Below are 19712 nucleotides of genomic sequence, written 5' to 3'. Positions count from 1 at the left end.
GGAAGGCACTCTTTACGTCCATTTGATGGACTTTCCAGCCAAATTGAGCTGCACTGGCTAGAAAGAGTCAGATGGTGCTCATCTTTGTTGTAGGAGCAAAGGTCTCCTTATAGTCAATGCCTTTTCTTTGCGAGAATCCTTTAGCCACCAATTGAGCTTTGTATTTATCAAGTGTTCCATCAGCTTTGTACTTGAGCTTGTATACCCATTTTGTAGCCAATGGGTTTCTTTCCTGATGGAAGATATGACAGAACCCAAGTATTGTTCTTCAAAAGACTATGATGTTCAGATTCCATAGCCTTTTCCCATTTAGGTTTACCTTTTGCCTCTGAACAATCTTGGGGCTCATAAACATGCTGAATGTTGGCCATAAGAGCAAAGTTCACTGTACTCTGCTTGCTCTTGCCTTTGGATTATCTACCCTCAACCAATTCATTATCCCGAACATCACCAATGAGCTTTTCCAAGCACTTAGGTTGTAGGGTATAAGCATCTTCTTCCAAATCAAGACAATCACCATGACTTGGGTTACTTGGAATGAAATCATCTAGATGTTGATCTAGGTTGTCTTAAGGTAAATGTGCTGGTAAAGGTTCGTGCACAGGAGATTCCACAAGTTCAAAATCGTTAGAATCACTCCCTTCAGGTGGAGCTAATGGAAGCCTAATACCCTAATCTTTAGTCAGCAGAGATTGATCTTTAGGACTCTTGATGGGAGAAGAGAGCTGAAAGGGCCCACCTTCTTCATCAAAAACTACATCTCTATTGAATGTGAGACAATCAGTGTTCACATCAGTCAACTGATAGGCTTTATGATTGTCACTGCAACTTGTAAGCATCAATTTTTGGCTTTTGAAATCCAGTTTGGTCCTCTTTGCATCTAGAATCCATGAAAGCACAAAATACTTTTCCAAGGTGATTTTACAATGTGTAGCATCCTAAAGTGTACTCGCCTACAAATTTGTCCTCACTTGGGCCTCACTTTGGCGTTCCGTCCTCCAAGGCCTGATTGCAACATCGATTTTGCTCACACCATTCATTTACCTCACATTCTCACCAAATTTCCAGCATATTCAGTAGTTTGGAGTCTTGATTTGCAGGACTAGGACATACCATGCCCTAGTCCTAAATCAGGACCAAGACGTACCACACCCTGGTCCTAAATCAGGACCAAGGCGTATACGCCCTGGGCCTCCTGCTGGCCCCAAATTGGCCCCCTCGAATGATCACCTTTGATGAGCGGGAAATCTAGCCCCTTGTCGACCTGTTGTGGAAATTCAATTGGATTTTCGACAAGAAAGTATAAAAAGAGGTCTACCCTTCTCATTTTAAACCTAATTCAATTCATAATTAACTCAAGAAAGCAAAATTGAGATCCTACATTCAAGTGAGCAAGCAATCAGTCTTCTATCAAGCATTGGAGATGACATTCATGTTCTATGTTTTATGAAGACAACCTACATGAAACCCTAATTCCTTTGTGAAGACAAACAGAACTTCATAAAAGGTATATCATTAGTGTTTCAGTCATTTTCAACCTTTCCCTCAAAAGGAAAGTATTTTACTGCAATCTTTCATTTACATTTTCAATTCAATTTCATGGCTAATTCCAAAACCGGGGTTTGACCTAAGGCAAACAGCTATTCCCAACATATTTCCCCTTTTAACTGTGTGCATGAATAGGTATAGAGTTGTGTTCGGGAGGATCAACAGGATTCGCAGAGACGAACAGGTTCAGCTTTCGACAATGAGAAAATTTGAGGACCATGGCAAATTGATACTACCCAGTCTTGAAAAATCAGGCCGAACTTTTGGTAATGGATCCCAAACATCTTCTTCTACTCAGATCTAGGTTGGTGGCTCCGTATGACATCTATAGCTCACTGTTTCTATCAAATTGCTTCAATAGTTCACTATCTTGCTCTAATCTTCAACAATTCAATTCGATTCAACTCGAGGAGTATAGATCCATATAAAAGGAGCCTGGAATCTGATCAGAATTTTGGTCTATCAAGGCTAGATCTATTAGATTCCTCTCCTCCTTAATGTAATTGGTTAATTAGGACTTTTAGTTTTTTTATTATCTTAATTTAACGCTAACCCTAATTTTTCCACTAATACACAATGTATTATGCAAATGCTTATAAAGCATTGCATTCCCATTATTGACCATTCACAATCACCTTACGAGAATAACTTCCCAACTAACCTGTCTTTTTACTACTAACATTTATTTTATTAGGCTAATCTAACTAAAAATGTAGTATTCTCCAACATTCCCCCTGTTATTGCATTAATTCGAACAAGAGTGGAACATTGCAAGGGTTGAACACAACTCTTCTGGAGACTTTGATGAATTGCCTTCACCAATCCTCCTCACTCACGTAGGATCTCTTGATTGTAGAACCTACAACCATCTGCACAACATGAGCGAACATAGAAGTTTTCTTAACCTGCATGCACAATGAGACACATTTCCTCCGAAATTCCACATCTCCTTAGAGTGTGTCTAATGCACATGATACACCTTTCCTCTGAAAGTCTACATCTCTACCGAGTGCGTCAAATGCCTCCACTAGTGCTGTGGAAACAATCCCTCCTCTGCTTTAAAAATCACCAACTAAATGTCTGCACATGAGACACCTTTCCTCTGAAAGTCCACATCTCCTTAGAGTGTGTCTAATGCATCTTCAAGTGCTGTACAAATCACCAATGAAATGTGAATACACCTAGTGCGCTCACAAGAAATCTCGCCCTTCCTTGCTCTTTGAAGGAACACAGAATACTAAGCCCCCTCTTTCTTTAGGGACACAAATAAGGTGCTTCTCATGCAATGAATCATCCCTGAGAGAGAAGCTAACTCGAGATTATAGATATCCTCTTGCTTCCATTTCCTCCAACCTTCGATAGTATTCTATTACACTTTATCCATGCACAATGAGACACATTTCCTCCGAAATTCCACATCTCCTTAGAGTGTGTCTAATGCACATGATACACCTTTCCTCTGAAAGTCTACATCTCTACCGAGTGCATCAAATGCCTCCACTAGTGCTGTGGAAACAATCCCTCCTCTGCTTTAAAAATCACCAACCAAATGTCTGCACATGAGACACCTTTCCTCTGAAAGTCCACATCTCCTTAGAGTGTGTCTAATGCATCTTCAAGTGCTTTACAAATCACCAATGAAATGTGAATACACCTAGTGCGCTCACAAGAAATCTCGCCCTCCCTTGCTCTTTGAAGGAACACAGAATACTAAGCCCCCTCTTTCTTTAGGGACACAAATAAGGTGCTTCTCATGCAATGAATCATCCCTAAGCGAGAAGCTAACTTGAGATTATAGACATCCTCCTGCTTCCATTTCCTCCAACCTTCGATAGTATTCTATTACACTTTATCCATTCAATGTCGCATTAATCTCTTCGATAATACAAGCATGTGAGTCTTTGGAGGCCTCATCATGTGTAACAAAGATGGCTCCAAAAGCGCAAGTAATGTTTGAGATATGCATAGCCATAATTAAAAAAGGACAATATTGATGTCAACCAATGATGGACCCATCATCTAATCAACCTTATACCTCCAAAAAAAAAACACACCTTGAAATCTTCACATCCAAAATTTACTATTAGAATAACGTATAACTAATCCTTCCTTAAGACTAACTTAATTCAATAGCCGGCCCAAAAGGAAACAATTGAATCACAAACTCTTATTATAATTGCACTTGGGATGATCATTCCACTTAATAACCCCTTACAAAAACTTTTATGTCTCCTAGAATACAATATTTGAAGTGCAACTAAAGATATGTTATAGTATATGACTTTTCATTTCCATGTCTTAATCAGCTATTTGCAATTCTCACAACAACAACAAGAATTTATTGACTTGGCCTTACCTAGCTGCTCAATGTTGGAGTACTTGAGAAAACATTTGTAAATTGATTGCAGAACCGTTTAACATCTTCCTAACTCCTCTTCCACACATTTGCAAATACAATGCAGTATTACCTTTTCAATTACGTTTTGACTTTAATTATACGCCAAAATATACACAACAATCTGTAATATTTCAACTTCTCTTCCTCACACAATTCACATCCAAGTGGGCAAGATATTTGAAGGAGATCATTGTTCTTCACACCTAGCACAAACTAATGAGGTGCCTTTAGTCTTAAGTCACACTATGGCTTCCATGCTTTTGCTTCATGCTTCTGCAATGATTTAGTAATCTATTTCAACGCTAAAAGCATATCAAGGGTGAAACCTTTGATACCTGTTCTATTACCATTCCACCTACATCCACTTCCTTTTCGAAGGCACTCTTTGCATCATACATGTCCAAGTACAAGATTATAGGTGCTCATTTCAGATTTAGGAATGACTTTTCCTCTACGTCGTTGCCAGAAGATCACATCGCTTTGATCTTTTTTCTGCACGCCTCCATTTCATGACAAACAAACACCATCTACTCCAGTCTTCATGCCATTTATATAACTTTGAGCAAGAAAACAAAACATAATGCAGGCATAGGGATAAGTGAAGCTCTGATACTATATGAAAGTGTAGAAAATTTATTGATTATTTCGAGGTGATTTTACAATGTATGCTGCAAATGCTTATAAAGCATTACATTCCTGTTATCAACCATTCACAACCACCTTATGGGAACAACTTCACAACTAACCTATCTTTGTACTACTAATCTCAATTTTATTAAATCTAATCTAACCAAAAATCTAACTACAAATGTAATATTCTCCAACAATCCAAACATATGTTGTCAAACCAAAAACCTTGAGATGGCTGATATTTGGTTTCCTTTAGACCATGCTTCCTCTGGGGTCATCTTCTTGATGGCTTGTGTGGGAGATCAGTTAAAAGGTACACTGTAGTATACACTACCTCAGCCCAAAACTTCTTTGGAACATTTCTGTTCTCTAGCATACAATGGGCCTTTTTTTGTAATAGTACGGTTCCTCCACTCAACAACACCATTGTGCTGAGGTGCATAGGGTGTGGTAAGTTGATGCTTGATACTATGTTTAGCACAAAAGTTGATGAATTCATTTGAACAGATGTCAACCCCATTATCTGACCTAAGAGTGATGATTGGACATCTTGATTCTTTTTCAACTAATGCTTTAAACTTCTGGAATTCATTAAACACATTTGATTTTTCCTTGAGCAAAAACACCCACATTTTCCTATTGAAATCATCAACAAACAAAAGAAAATACCTGGCACCAATGATTGATGTAGTATTCATTGGTCCACAAACATTCGCATGAACCAATGGTAGGATCTTGGATGCTCTCCAAGCTTGTCCATTTGAGAACGGAGTTCGATGTTGCTTCCTTGCCAGAGCTTGGCAAGCTCTGCACACACACCGTGTGTCTACTGTTGAATCTAAGGTACTCTTTCTATTGGATTCTCTTGAGCCAACTGAGAGATAAGTTAGGTTGAGATCCCTATAACATTGATGCCAAAGAGTAGTGATGGATGAACTCTTCACAACCATTGCATGCTCCTGAGACTCTCTATTATCAACCAGTCTATACAATCCATGATCTTTGAGCCCAACTACAATTGTCTTCTTGGACTCCTTGTCAACAATGTGGTGTTGAACACACCTTAGGATTGTGAGGGGGTTGGGTGGGGTGAATCAGTTTAGACTTTAAAATACTCTAACCTTTTAATCTCCAAAACACAATCAACTTATCTCTAACTTTAACATTAGTAATGAAACATGGAACCATAAAACACAATACACAAGAGATTACTATATTTACATGGAAAACCCTAAACATGGAAAAACCACGGTGAGAGTCAACTCACAATAATAAATGAAATCATTACAAATCTGTTTTAGGCAACCACTACCAAGGAAGCCCACTGCCACCTAGAAGACTTGCAGGCTGAGATGCACTATCTCAGAGCAAGATACAAAGGACTTGTAGGCTGAAGCTCACTGCTTCATGGCAAGATACAAAGGATTTTAGGTTGAAGCTCACTGCTTTAGGGCAAGATACAAAGAACTTGCAGGCTGAAACTCACTGCTCCAAGGCAAGATACATAAACAACAAATCTCCGAATCAACAAAACAGAAGTCTTTCTCCAATTGTGAAGTTGTCCTTGAACCTCTGTTTCAAGCAACAAACTCTAGCAACAATCACCACCACATTCACCGTCTTTGCATCACAACACTCTGCACATAATATGATCATGAAAGCACTGGCACATGAAAAACACTTTGCACATTACATTATCATCTCAACCACTTCGCAACACCTTTGAAGACACACCATCACACTGATTTGATCTTCTATATATACCATCTACTTAATTACAAACATCAATTAGGTCAGCAAGAATAAGGGACAAGCATAGGTCCTATCAAGTTGGCCTTTAAACACAATTGTGGTGAATGCGGTCCAATCCAGGAGATAGAGAGGACCTAAATACATCATATTACACTTCTCTAAGTAGCTCCAAACCATATACACACTGGCGCATATCATCCAAGATCAAAGGTAACGGGCAGATAAGCAATGTAGCACACAACCAGTCAGCCCAAAATACATCATCCAAATTAAATAACTCAATGTGGATCCCCACACGCCATAGGTAGGACCCAAACACAACTCACCACACTTTCCAACGTCGGAACATATCATTAAGACTTAAGCACAAGCTGGAAAACAAATTTTTGTTAGCCAAAAACCACAATTATTTAGAAACTCAACATTAGACACAATGTGGCACCAAACTGAACATCCAACACCATGTGGACCACATAAAGACATTCATAGAACATCCAACAACACTTCCAAACACTTCTTTCTCATTGTCACATTGATTCATGTTACAACAATACAAACATATATAGAACACTTCATCACCAATTTAACAAGAAACATAGTCCCGAATAGATCATCAATAAACCTTCTTGCAGAATTCATCAACACTTGATATTGGAACTGACGAGCATTAGAAACATGTTCTCCAAGTTGCAACACTTGAAACATCAATATGAAAGAATGTGGAGCATTTTCTGAACCAGTCAAACCACTTCTTACAAACAACCAAACTGTCAGAAAATAACCATCACAAATCTCTTCAACTGCAACACTAGGAACATGAAAAGATAGTAGTGCAATGTCCACAAAACACGAACAATAAGTCCAAATTCGCAAGACCAAATTCACAATTGCAGAGGAATGTGGAGCATTCTTCCATTCCAGCCAGACATTAAATACTGTTTCCTGTATATCATAACTCATATATTGCAAAACCTTTCGAAAACATTATTAGCCAGATAAAAAGTGTTAGGACCAATGAGAACACATCCTCAACCATCATCATTAGTCTCCATCCAAAAGATATCTTTATTATACCATCACAATAGCTTCACTAGCAACAATATAATGTCTTATACAAAGTGTAGACATTGTCACCAAAGAAGGTGGACATCCACAACCCAGGGCAACTATAATCATCAATTATCAATACTGCATCCTATTGGTGGACGTTTTATCATCTACCGAACACTTAGAATAAAATACCACAAGAGTATCTTATCCTCTCCTGAACAAAATCACTACTTGTGCCAAGATTGCGAGAAGACCACAAGGCGACTCCAAGGTCTATATGTGCGAATGAGCGACTTTAGTGGGATAGCTGCTTGGGTAGTGTGTGCTGAAAATCTCAAGGGGGACTTACGTTTGTTGACCAGTGTCACTAACAGGTTGAATTTAGGCAGATTTAACAACTTATGCTCTATGTTTTTGGATTTTTGGATTTAGGACTTCAAAAAAATAAAAGGATGAAGGTTTAGGGATTCTATACTACTTCTAAGCTATTCCTATGAACTCAAGAGACGGTATAGATTAGGTGAAACCTAGTAACGACACTCTGTTTCGCCACGCTTGGACAACTACACAGAGCGGGTGCAATCTTCTAAGGTTGTGCTTATAATTTTCACACTTTCGAATAATATCAACAATTGAAGAATATTATTCTAAGTAGAAGTTAAACATTCACATAAAAGCTCATACTAACTTTGCACGTTAAACGAAAATCATCCATTCAACAAAAGTATGACCGAGATTTCACCTATCTAAACTATCAAATCTATCATTCATCCAACAACTTATAAACAAATTACTTAAGCAAATCTAATCTAATTGTTGAAGGGAGTATGTAACCATGCAACCATTTAGCAATAATAAGATTTCAAAACAATACTGATAATGAATATTTTATTACTCAAATAGCTTTTTGCAACAATTTCATAAAACTCTCCACAACACAATGAAATGAGAGAATGGGGGTTTATATAGAGTTTTGAAAGAAAAATGAATGGCCGAGATCGATCTATGATCAACGACTGAGATCTAAACAACCCAACCTTAGATAGAGTTTCCCAAAATAATATCAAAGATCAATTTTAAAGGAGACAAGTGTCGCAAGATGCTATTTTTTAGGATTGTATCCCTTTCTTTTGATATTCATTGAACTTGTACACAATTCAGTCCACTTCCTCCATTGTGACAAGTGGCAATAGGTTGACTTTGAATTCCAATCCTTCTAAGTCATCTGCACAAAGAGCAAAGGTGAATTCCCAATCTACTTGCTGCTTTTGAAAGGCATCCTTGATGGAAAGGAGGTTCGATATTTTAGCTAGGTGGCTCTTCAAGACTGGCCCCGAGATGGCAAAGCAGATGTCTTGTATTTTGATCTTTAGACTCTCCAACTGCATATCCCTCTCTCGGATTGTTTCTTTCTCAAGTATTCCTGCAACTATAAGGCAAGTCTTATCCCGAATAGCCCTTATCTGCTCCTCTATTTTATCATCATCAACCTGCACCTTTTCCAAGACTTCATTCCATGCAACCAATGTTCAGAGCCAACTGTGGAAATCATAAGCAGCCCCTGCTTCAATTATATTATGATTAACCAACTCTTGGGATGAGATTCCTTTGAGTTCTCGAAGGCACAAAATGATTCTTTCTTGGACATCCTGAAAGTCTGCCCACATTTCTACCATGTTCATGATCCAAGAAAGTAAAGAGGAAGTCTGCTCATATGCTGCTGATATTGCTTCCATAAACTTGACTGCTTCTTCTTTTGTACTTTCCATCCAATCTCTAGTTTCTCTGGTTGTTACTGTATCTTCTTCAGAATGTGTGGCTACCTGTTGTGAATCCAACAGTAGGAGAGTCTCTGGATTTGCTTGATTGAGTGGCTTGGTAGTCAAGTGTCGAATATAATCTCTTAGATGTTCCACTTCTTTCTTGTATTCTTGCTTCTCTGTTTCTTCATCTAGTTGCGCCTTTATGGATGCGATTGAATTGTCCAGATCTTCCTTTACTTGGGCCTTTGGAGTTGGTCCCAAGTCAAAAGTGGTAATTTCATATTCGTGTGGACCAATGTCCACTTTTGCCTTGTCTACTTTAGGCACTGCAATCTGTCACTGTACAATTGCCTGTCTCATCTCTATGGATGGTAGAAAATCTTTTGGCCGGCTTCTTCACAACAGTTTGTTCTAATCTGGCTAAGAAATCAGCCGTGTCATCCTCTTCTGGCTCTTCTATTGCTTGTGTGTTCATTTTTAATCTGTCCCTCAGCCATGCAGGAATAGTACGCTGCTCAATGCCTTCCACTTCTTGGTCATCTTTTGTTTTTTGGTCACGTGCAATTCCCGGGAGAGCGGAAATCATTCCTTCTTGAAACTCTCCTTCTGCTTCAATATTTGTATCATGCTTAGATTCTAGGATTTCCGTGTCAGTAGGAGATGGTGGCTGTTCATCTTCTTGATGGACTATTTCTGCATTTTCCTCATTAACTGAAGAAGGAATTTCTATTTCAATCAATGGTTCATCAATATTCAATATGTATTTCTCATTCCTTGATGTGGCGGAATGAGATGGTTCTATCCTTTGCCTTTTCTGAACAGGTTCTTCATTCTCAATTGCCTTCCCTTTCCTTTTAGCATTCTCGCTTGGTTTGGCACCTAGAGTTGCTTTTTCATTTGAAGAATATCCTTCCATTGCTCCCATCAAGTTATAGGTCAAAGTTACATTTTTCTTATTCAACCTTTGACATTGCTGACCAACCCACCACCTGGTATATTTCATGACTGGTCTCATTAGGATGGTTAAGTCTGCATGATCTGGCTCTGACCACTTGATATGAGGAAGGGGTGTATGCTCATCAAAGCCGGGTTGAGTATGTTCTCCGTCATCTTCTAGCTAATCGGGCACAATGGAAGGTCCGGTCATCCTGATGAAATTTACTGGCAGCTTGGAACACATTATTTTTTTGATATCAAATTTATCTTCCGCATTTGCCTAATAGTCTTCTATATCCACTATATTTTTGAATCTTTCCTTCTTTGTTGATCTGATGTTGTGGTGAGGATCAAAATTAGCTCTGGATTGGTAGAAGGTAAAAGGGTACCACTGCATCTCTAGCATGGCACTTTCAGCTGCCTGTGCCGAACAAGATTCTTCTATATTTCCAATAAAGAATGGAAATGATACAACTGCCTTCTGCATTGTTCTTTTGAAGCTCTGATATGTCTCCAATTGTTTGAGAACTTCTAGCAGGACCATCTTGTTGGCTGGGTAGACTGGCAATCAGTAAGGACGACCAGTGAAACCTTGGATTCTGATATAGGTGAACTTTGGAAACTGGATAAACCAGGATCCGTACTTGCTGATTAAACTTTTTGATTCATGAGAAAGTCTGTTATGAGTACCTCCTTGCAGCGTTCTGGTGACATACATCAGTAATGCGTCATGGGCTCAAGAACTCTTATCCTTAAGCTGCAGCTGAGGATAACAATCATATGACTTGAACTCATTCTCACCACTCCCTACTGACAATAGATAGATTACTAATGAACTCATGTGGAATGCCTTCGTCCTATCCAAGCTGACCAACTGCTCATGAAGATTGTCATTGATTATACGTGACTAGTTGAACAACTTGGCTCTTGCAGTGATCTCGTCCATGAAATAATACATCCATGTTTGGAACAATTGACCCTTAGAGCTGCCCATTATTCGATTCAGCAGTAGGATGAGATCTTTATATTCTTCCTTGAAGAATGGACGTAGCAAATACTTAGGTACTTTTCCTTGAGGTCTCTTCTTCTCCAACCAAAACTTATTTACATTTGCAGCACAGAGTTTCGACTGATTGTTATAGACTCTCTGGGCCTGCTTCTTAGTCTTATAGGTGGTTTTACTGTGCTTTGGTATGCCAGAGGTCTCTTGGATGGACAGTTTTGAAAGATTAGCTAGGACTCTTCATCTGGTGCAATAATTTCTCTCGACTGTGCTTTATAGTGCAAAGCACATTCGACTATTAATTCAGTACATTCCTTGGTTGGTGGAAACCCAACTGCTTGGACAATTTTCCATTCTGCATCATCTTGCGAGCAATTGGTGTAGGAATGTGTCCATCATATCCATACATCCTTTTCTTGAACTCTTCCATATCAACATGCCCAAGATTTGTGTTGGTGATATTCTTCTATTTGGATTTGATTTTAGATTCCAGTTGCACTCCCTTGCTGGCGAACTTCATTGCTATCTGCAAAACACATGAAACTTACATTATTTCCAAAATTTAATTCTGATTTTTAATTCTCCTTCCGAAAATTTTCACTTTCACCTTGAAAAAGGGTTAATTTTTTTGAAAAAAGTAGATTGAAAGTGAAGGGTTTGGCCTAGAAATTGATAAAATTAAGACAAAAGGGTGTGAAAATTCAGTCAAATTGAGGTTTTGAATCCTTTTTATGACTGAAATTTACCTCTGATTCTGAAAACCTGTCCTAAAATCAGAGAAAGTTCTTGATTTCTTGACCTCTAACACTTAGAAATTTTTACTTCTGGACAATTCTTCAAAACTTTAAGAGAAAACTTCTCTTTAGAGCTATCCAAAATTTTCAACTTGAATAATAAATTGTGAAAATGAATTGGTTGAAAATATATAGAGTTTAGGGTTCTTAATTTTAGAAGTTTCTGATTTTTTTATTTTTTTTAATTTTTATTTTTAAACAATTAATTTGAGGGTTTGGCTAGGTATCTTCACATATTCCATTTATGCTTGGATAATTAGAATAAACTTGCAAGGGTTTGGACAATTTATTCATGTCTTAGGGTTTGAAAAGTTTGGACAATTTTGTCTCAGTCTTGATGTCTTTCTATGCTTCGTGGCGATGGAAAGTTTGGATAGTCACATGTCGTTGACAAATTTCTTTTTGGATTGTGCTTGAAGACTTTCCTCTTGGCAAGGCGAAGTTCACATCTTCCTTGGATTTTTTTTTTTTTTGTGTGTTTTGATTTAGTTGGACTGTTTACCCTCTGGGTGAACAGTTTAGAACATACAGATAGAACACTTAATGTAGAATAATAATGCCATAGATATCAGATAAAACATAAGAGATGCTATTCCATTCATAATCATGTGTGTCCGTACAAGTTACCTCCGAGGTATATAAAGGTACCGAGGGGGTGTGAGTGCCAACCGTCGCACCGTAACTACCATCCCTCGGTTACTCAACTAACAAAGACAAATACAACTTAATTAACTAGTTTTATACAATATTGCCGCCAACATCATCCCACCCAAAAAAGAAAGGTCGTCTCCAGACGACTTACAACAAAATGGGGAATACATTGCTTATTATAGAACCCAACATAAAAAACTAAGGGGGTGTAGAGGGCGTCCCTGATGAAGAAGGCGCCGATGGTGGTGTAGGGGTGGACGCCAATCGCCCACGCAACTCGTACACCTGCTCCATCCTCCTCTTCAGATCCCGTTCTGCCACCATCTGTCTCTCCATTGCAGTCTTCACCATGTAGGCGGCCTCCAACACCTCCTTATCCTTCTTGTCCACGCTCTCTAGTGCACTGACCAATCAAGTCTCCAACTGCTATCTGGATGCCCTTTCCTCTTCCAGCTGTATAACCAAGGCAGACTTATCTGCCACCGGAATGTCCATTGCTGTCAGAGTCTGTGCCATGGTAGCCTCAACCTCCTGAAGCCTGGCAGTCAGCTCCTCCCGAGCCGTCACTACTGCTACACACAAGGCCCCAGCTGTGGATGCCATGTGCTGTGTCCTCCGGAGCTCAAGATAGCCTTCGCGGAAGGCCTACTCCACCTCTCTCAACAAGGACTGCATCTGGGTCTCGCCAACCCCCTCAGTAAGGCTCCAAGCCTCCAACATCCCTAGGTTCTCCGTCTCAGGCCACCCGACAGACTCAAAACACCTCCCAAACTCTTCTCGGCATCCGGTGCGGGCAAAGGTCAACAACCTCTCCATCCGCTCGACCATGGCGGCATCCTCCTGCAGTCTCGTAGATGACACCAGCCGCTGTGCTCCTAGAGTCATCTCGACAATGAACTGCTCAAATTCTCCGACGCCTTGCTGCACTCCCACAGGCACCCCCTCCTCTCTGTAAGGACTGGTTACTACATCCGTCGGGGGTGACGCAGCCCTCTGAAGCTCCCTACTGCTCGGAGAGCTCCCTTCTTCTAGATCAATGATATCCAAGGAATGCATCTCCCTGCCTGGAGATAGAGTAGCCTCCCCTACAGGTGCCACGGGTGTGAGCTGGTAACGACTCAACCAGGCACTGAGGTCATCCTGGAGAGCGCCCGCTTCCATCATTACCTCTTGCATATAACCTGGCACACCCGACACATCCTGCTCCATGGAAGCCCTTGCACTTGCCAAGGTACCCAACCCATCCTGCTGAACTGAGGCCACCCCAGAGTCGATCCCTGCTGTGGTCTCGACCTGCGGTGGTGTCAGAGCTATCATCACCTAAGGCTGCCCAAAGCTAGGTACTGGCACCGTGGTGACTACGCTGACTATCCCGAATGACCGTGGCACCGCCAACTGACAAGTCTCCCTTGTTCCTGTTTGTGTCCATTGATTCCTGATTAATTCCCTTGATCTGCCTTTATAGCTTTACCTTTCTTGCACCTGCCACGTTCTCCTTCCAACTGCCAGCCTGCCACTTTCTCCTTCCAACTGCCAGCGGTTCCCTTTCAGCTCCGGTCGGTAGTACGGTGTACGATTGCGGGCTCTCCTTCCTCCGCGATTTCTTGAAGAAGTTACCACCCTTCATCGCCACCTTGGAGAATAATCGTTTATTTCCAAATTGATTGATTGCTTCCTTCATTAATCCTTCCTTGATATCCCTCTTCCCAAGAAATGATCTTCCCTTTATATCTTGTTATTTAGGGGGTCAGAACCTTTCATAATTTCTGCCCTTTGAAAGAGTTACAACCATTCATAGTCAATCGCTGGTCTTGATCCTTTATTATTTAATTACATTCCTTAAGTAATCATTGCCAATGACTTTTTTTAATTTAATTTCATTTAAATGCTTTTATGGATTGCTGGCCATGGTATTCTTTTGTTTAATCTTAATTGATTCTTTTTATGGAATCACTGCCATCTTATTTCAACACCTAAGTTGTGAGTTAAGACCTACGATCTTTTGTATTTTGAGGACATGACAAGAGTTGAATCATTTTCAAGCATGTTGGTACCCTACTTGACACCAAAAATTGCCTATAGTAAGTTCTTCCTTGTCATGTTGTCAATGCTAATAGTGTTTCTCCCTTATCAAGTTTCAAAATGTTCTCAATTCAAGATAAAAAGGGAGGTGAAGAAGTTCTTTGATTAATGATAGCTCCAACATTGGAAAGAAAATAAGGAATTGTCAAAGACTTATTAAATGATATGAACTTGGCAATATAGCCAAGTAAACTTCATTCAAATGAGATACATCAATGCTAAGAAAATGACAAGAACATTTGAGTGGAGCAAGGGCTCAATGCTATCAATTCTAACTTACAAAAGGTGTCAATTTGCCAAAGAGAATATGGTTAATGAAGAATTAAATAGTTAAGTAAAATGGCACACATTTTGAGTAATTTAGCCACATAACAGTTTTTCCAAAAGTGGCAATTGTCTCATGAAATCTTGACTCAAGTGGTATAGAGCTCATTAAACCATGCCATATGGGAATTGCCTAAAAGACACAAAAGATCACACTTTTTCAACAACTAAGCTCATGAAAAAATTGTTGAACACTATTGGATGTTGAGAGGGGGGGTGAATTAGCATGCACTAAAACTTGATCAAATTAAATTGCTTAAACCATGACATCCATTCAAACCAATGTGCATGAAAGTAAACAACAGGAACAAGTAAACATCCATCCACACAAGAACACCAAGATTTTTACGTGGAAAACCCAAATTGGGAAAAACTATGGTGAGAATCAAACTCACAATATATGTTTACTGTTTACAAAGTTTTAGGCCACAGGCTAGGGAGCTCACTGCTCCAGACTTGTAGGCTAAGGCGCACTGCCTTAGGGCAAGATACAAATGAAAGACTTGCACAACTGAAGATCACTTCTTCAGGGCAAGATACAAAATAATTGTGCAGATACAATATAAAAATAGAACGAATTGTCTAGGAAATCGACACCTGACAATATGTTGATAACAGTTCATAGATTAAAGCTCATCTATCGCACTAACACTTCTGGACCTTTGCTTTGCACAAACTCGCACCACAGATCAACTCATTGTTGAATACACTTCTTCGCACACCATACTATACTATATAGCCATAACCCAACCAAACTACTTATTATATATCATCCGGATCAACAATGATCTCTATTAGTTTGGCCAAAAGAAATGCCACGTGCACATAACATTGACCCAAAACATTTCTTGCAGAAGGTAAAGAAAATGTGTGAGGGATCACATCAAGTTAGCACACCTTCCAAATATCACCAAAAAGACTTCACATGCAATGGCTCAGACCAAAATACATAATCCGGTACAAACCAATCTGACTAACCCAATTATCTTAATCTGGACCCAAAAATAGAATAAGTGATCCACCACAGAAGGAGCAAAACACCATAGGAATAATAACAATTGATCCACAACATCCTCAAAGCAATATCAAGACAAGGAAAGCAACACATTTCTCTGCACACTTCTGAAACAATACCAGAACTGATCATAAACAATAATGTCACCTACGAACAACCATCCAATCAAGTGGAAATCTAAAATCAAGCTACCAAAAACATTCAGTAGTAATCAAAATAGTCATTTGAAAGATATCCAGTGCAAACACACATTTCGGACTATGATATACTGTTCACTAGAACAGTCAGTAGAGTTAACAACACTACTTTCGGACCAAACAAGGAACATCAATCCTCCGTAAATAACTCATGTCATCATTCTAGTCCATCCATAAAGCACAACATTAATTTGTAAATGATTCTGTAGCATATAACCAATTAGATAGACATCCGGACCATAAATTGGATACAATCAGACATTAGGAACACAAAATTGCTATACATCACTTCCGTACCATCTATCGATACATCCATACTATCATCACAGTACATCCGGACCAAACCAATAGCCAGAGAAACCACCAACAATAGGTTTGACATCAATGACAACAAAGACACATATGCACAACAAAAATGTGATAGGTGGTGATGATGTTATGAGACTATGCCTAGCAACAACCAATGAACTTAGTGCCATTTTTAAGTGACAAATCCAGCAAAAAATTGTAACTAGCATATATGGTGAAAGCAAACAAGTGAATCACGTCATAAGGGCTTCACACCCTTTAAATGCCAATCCTAGTTTAAAACTCCGCCATAAGTGGCAACAAATTTTTAAAATTGCAGCCAACAGGGATCAGAAAATAAATGAATTCAAAATTTTCAAGTGGCATGACTAGTTCTAATTAGTGCCAAGAGTGGTAGACACTAAACAAAACCATACAAAAACCTTGAATTGTGTTTTTGACATGTTGTTGCAACTACAAAAATCTACCTCAAAGGAGGGTGCTACCCTATCTTGGCCATCAAGTTGAGAAAGAAGGCTAGTTTAAAGTAGATGAAAGCTTACTTCAAGTTATTTTGAAATGTTTGTTGCCTCTATCAAAAGGATATAAGATTAGGGTTGCTTTAAAGCAATCCTTTGAAGATCATGTTAATTGTTTGATCCCTAAAACATTCTCTTAGAGAACTTATAAATAAATGCTTTGAGCGCATAGATTGTAATGATAGTGGATGCCAAATATACGTTGCTAAAACCGTAATTCAAGTTGTGAAGTCAAATCCTTGTGTTTTGTTTGGTGAATGAATGTAGGTTAGTTGATTTTAAACCTATGTTGCAAACGCTTACTTTGAGGACATTGATCTTGTGTTTATGATTGATAAGGTTAAAATTGAACTGAGTAACTGTGTTAAGATTTTCATTGATGCTTGTTATTCATTAAAGTAGTATTCCTTTAGCAATTTGTATTTTGGAATCGTGTGATGTTCATCTATTTAATCATTCTTGTTGATGTAGAATATTGGTCACTAATTTACCCAATAGTTGGTATCCATTGGTATTATTTTGATAAATTTTTGTTTACAACTAAATATTGGTCTCTATTTTAATCAGTTGAAAGTTGTTTGTGTATGAATTGATTATCCTCTTGAATGGAATCTCATTGCAAGGCTTGATTGTTGATAGTTTGATGCTTATGTTTGGGGCAAAACTATAGTTAGCAATTTACATTTAATGCAAAACCCCCATGAAATCTTGTACAAGGTGCATAATGTTTACTGCCTAATCCAATATGCTTTGAATATAATAGAGTAAACAAGATAGGTGAATACCGACGAATATAAGAAATTCATACCAGTAATTGCAGAAAGATATCACAATGTAGTTCAAGGATTTCTCATTACATGTGGTTCCTTTCACGAGTACAATAAGAGTATATAAACTAGCCAATGGTTGCTAAGAACTTCCAACCTTTAGCTACTACCAAGAGTAATTGTATACAACTGATGAAGAGAAACTAATCTTGCCGATTACAAAATAATTAAAATATAACTAATATGTAGATTTCTCTAACTACATCACTGATAATAGAAGCCATGGGCTCCAAGTCCTGAATGTATTGCTCCATAGTGCCCAAAGGATCTTGAGGGTTTGGTTTAGAGATCTATATAGTAATCTCTTCATCCCTACTGAATTCTTCCTGGAGTGGCGAGTCCATTGGTAATGTGGGCTACTCTTGTAACTTGGAAGGACTACCATCCCACTCATGTAGTGTGGAATGACCACCTTCCTATAAAAGTTGAACATTGCTTGCAGTTTGCTGAGTGCTTGGAGGCTGAAAACTATTGGTCAAAGCTTGAAAGATGGGAGTGGACTGTAACGTTGCTGATTGCCCTATTTCTCGAGTAGGGTTCAATGGAGGGTACTCTTTTTTTCAATAGGAGCCCCAAATAAGCTTAATTATCCATTGATTTGCTTTGAAGCTTCTACTGACAGTTCATATGTGGTGTTGGCTGGAGTAATGTCATCGGCTAGATAAATAGCGTCTGTCAGAGGAATGACCCTTGGTGTAGTACCGGAAGCAGATGTAGTTAAGTCAATCAGCTCTTCACGTTCCTCATTGCTATCTCCCTCTTCTGATAGTGCATTTTCAGAGAATGGTGCAATTGCCACATGTTTTCTTTTTTTTACTTGTAGGCTTGACTTTCTCATCTTTTCTTGGCTAAACCTGTGTGCTCAATTTGGCCAATCTAAAAATAGTGAGCCAAGAGGAATCTTACTTAACATCAGGATGAAACTTGCTGATTTCAACTGATGGCATCCCAAAATAAATCTATGGCATGTTGGGTCATATAAAAAGGTTTGTGCTTGTGCAAATGTGGCTAGACAACACTGTAGCCCAATTATAAATTTTACCCTTATTGAGTCTAATCATGTTGTCGATCATCAAGACAGAAGTGTTTGATGCTTGAGTGGCTACCATCAATCTGCACTTGATTAAATCCATTATGCATTGCCATTCAATGTTTGCCAAATGATCTCACTGTAGACCCCTGATTCTTGTACTCAATATATTGGCCTTATCTTGTTTGTTGAGATTTTCTTTACATAGGCATTGAATAGATGCTTCCTTCCAACTTCGTGTTATTTTTGTGGAAGGCTTTGACACAGTAATTCCCCAGCACAGGATGCCAAGAATCTGTTGGAAATCCTCAGGATTGAATGTAATTGTGACTTGTGAATTCATGTATTCTATAACCATTTTGTTTTCTTTGACATTGTAGTGGACGACGATATTTTTAAATAAGGTTCAAATTCTTAGAAATCAAAATATGAAATTTGAACGATCTACCTTGCATCTCTGAGGGCATTCTTCAATGGGTGGTCTTCTAGATTATTGAGCCACCACTTTCAACATTCTATTGTTGTCAAGCTTTCCCATGTGGTAGATTCTACTATATTTTTCTCTTTTGTTTTCGATTGCTTCTTCCCTTTTTTCTTATCTATTAAATTTTTTTGCTGTCTTTGTTGAAATGTTGTCATTGATGTCAAAGGATTATAATGCCAAGCAAAATTATTGTCCAAGTTTGATAGAAACGTCTTATTAAATGTCAAAAGTATGAAGAGCATATAAATAGCACTCATATCTATTAATGATGGACAGATTGTTTGTCATCCTGTCCACTGGGACTTCATTAAATTTATGCTAGCCGATTCTCATAATAAGATCTCATAAATTTCTTCATGGTTGAAACCCAAATTCAGCGATCAAGGAAGTGCAAGGATAGC

The 19712-nt window shown here is 38.7% G+C and overlaps 1 protein-coding gene across 1 annotated transcript in view; it reads left to right on the top strand.

Annotated features, from left to right (window-relative positions):
- The window catches only part of LOC131032983 (NADH-cytochrome b5 reductase-like protein), a 205795-nt gene that overhangs the window by 10884 nt on the left and 175199 nt on the right, over window positions 1-19712 (top strand). The window lies entirely within an intron of this gene.

Source organism: Cryptomeria japonica, chromosome 9 (genome assembly GCF_030272615.1).
Source record: "Cryptomeria japonica chromosome 9, Sugi_1.0, whole genome shotgun sequence".
NCBI lineage: Eukaryota > Viridiplantae > Streptophyta > Pinopsida > Cupressales > Cupressaceae > Cryptomeria > Cryptomeria japonica.
Note: the sequence above shows the minus strand (reverse complement) of the source record. Positions and strands in the feature narration are given on the sequence as shown.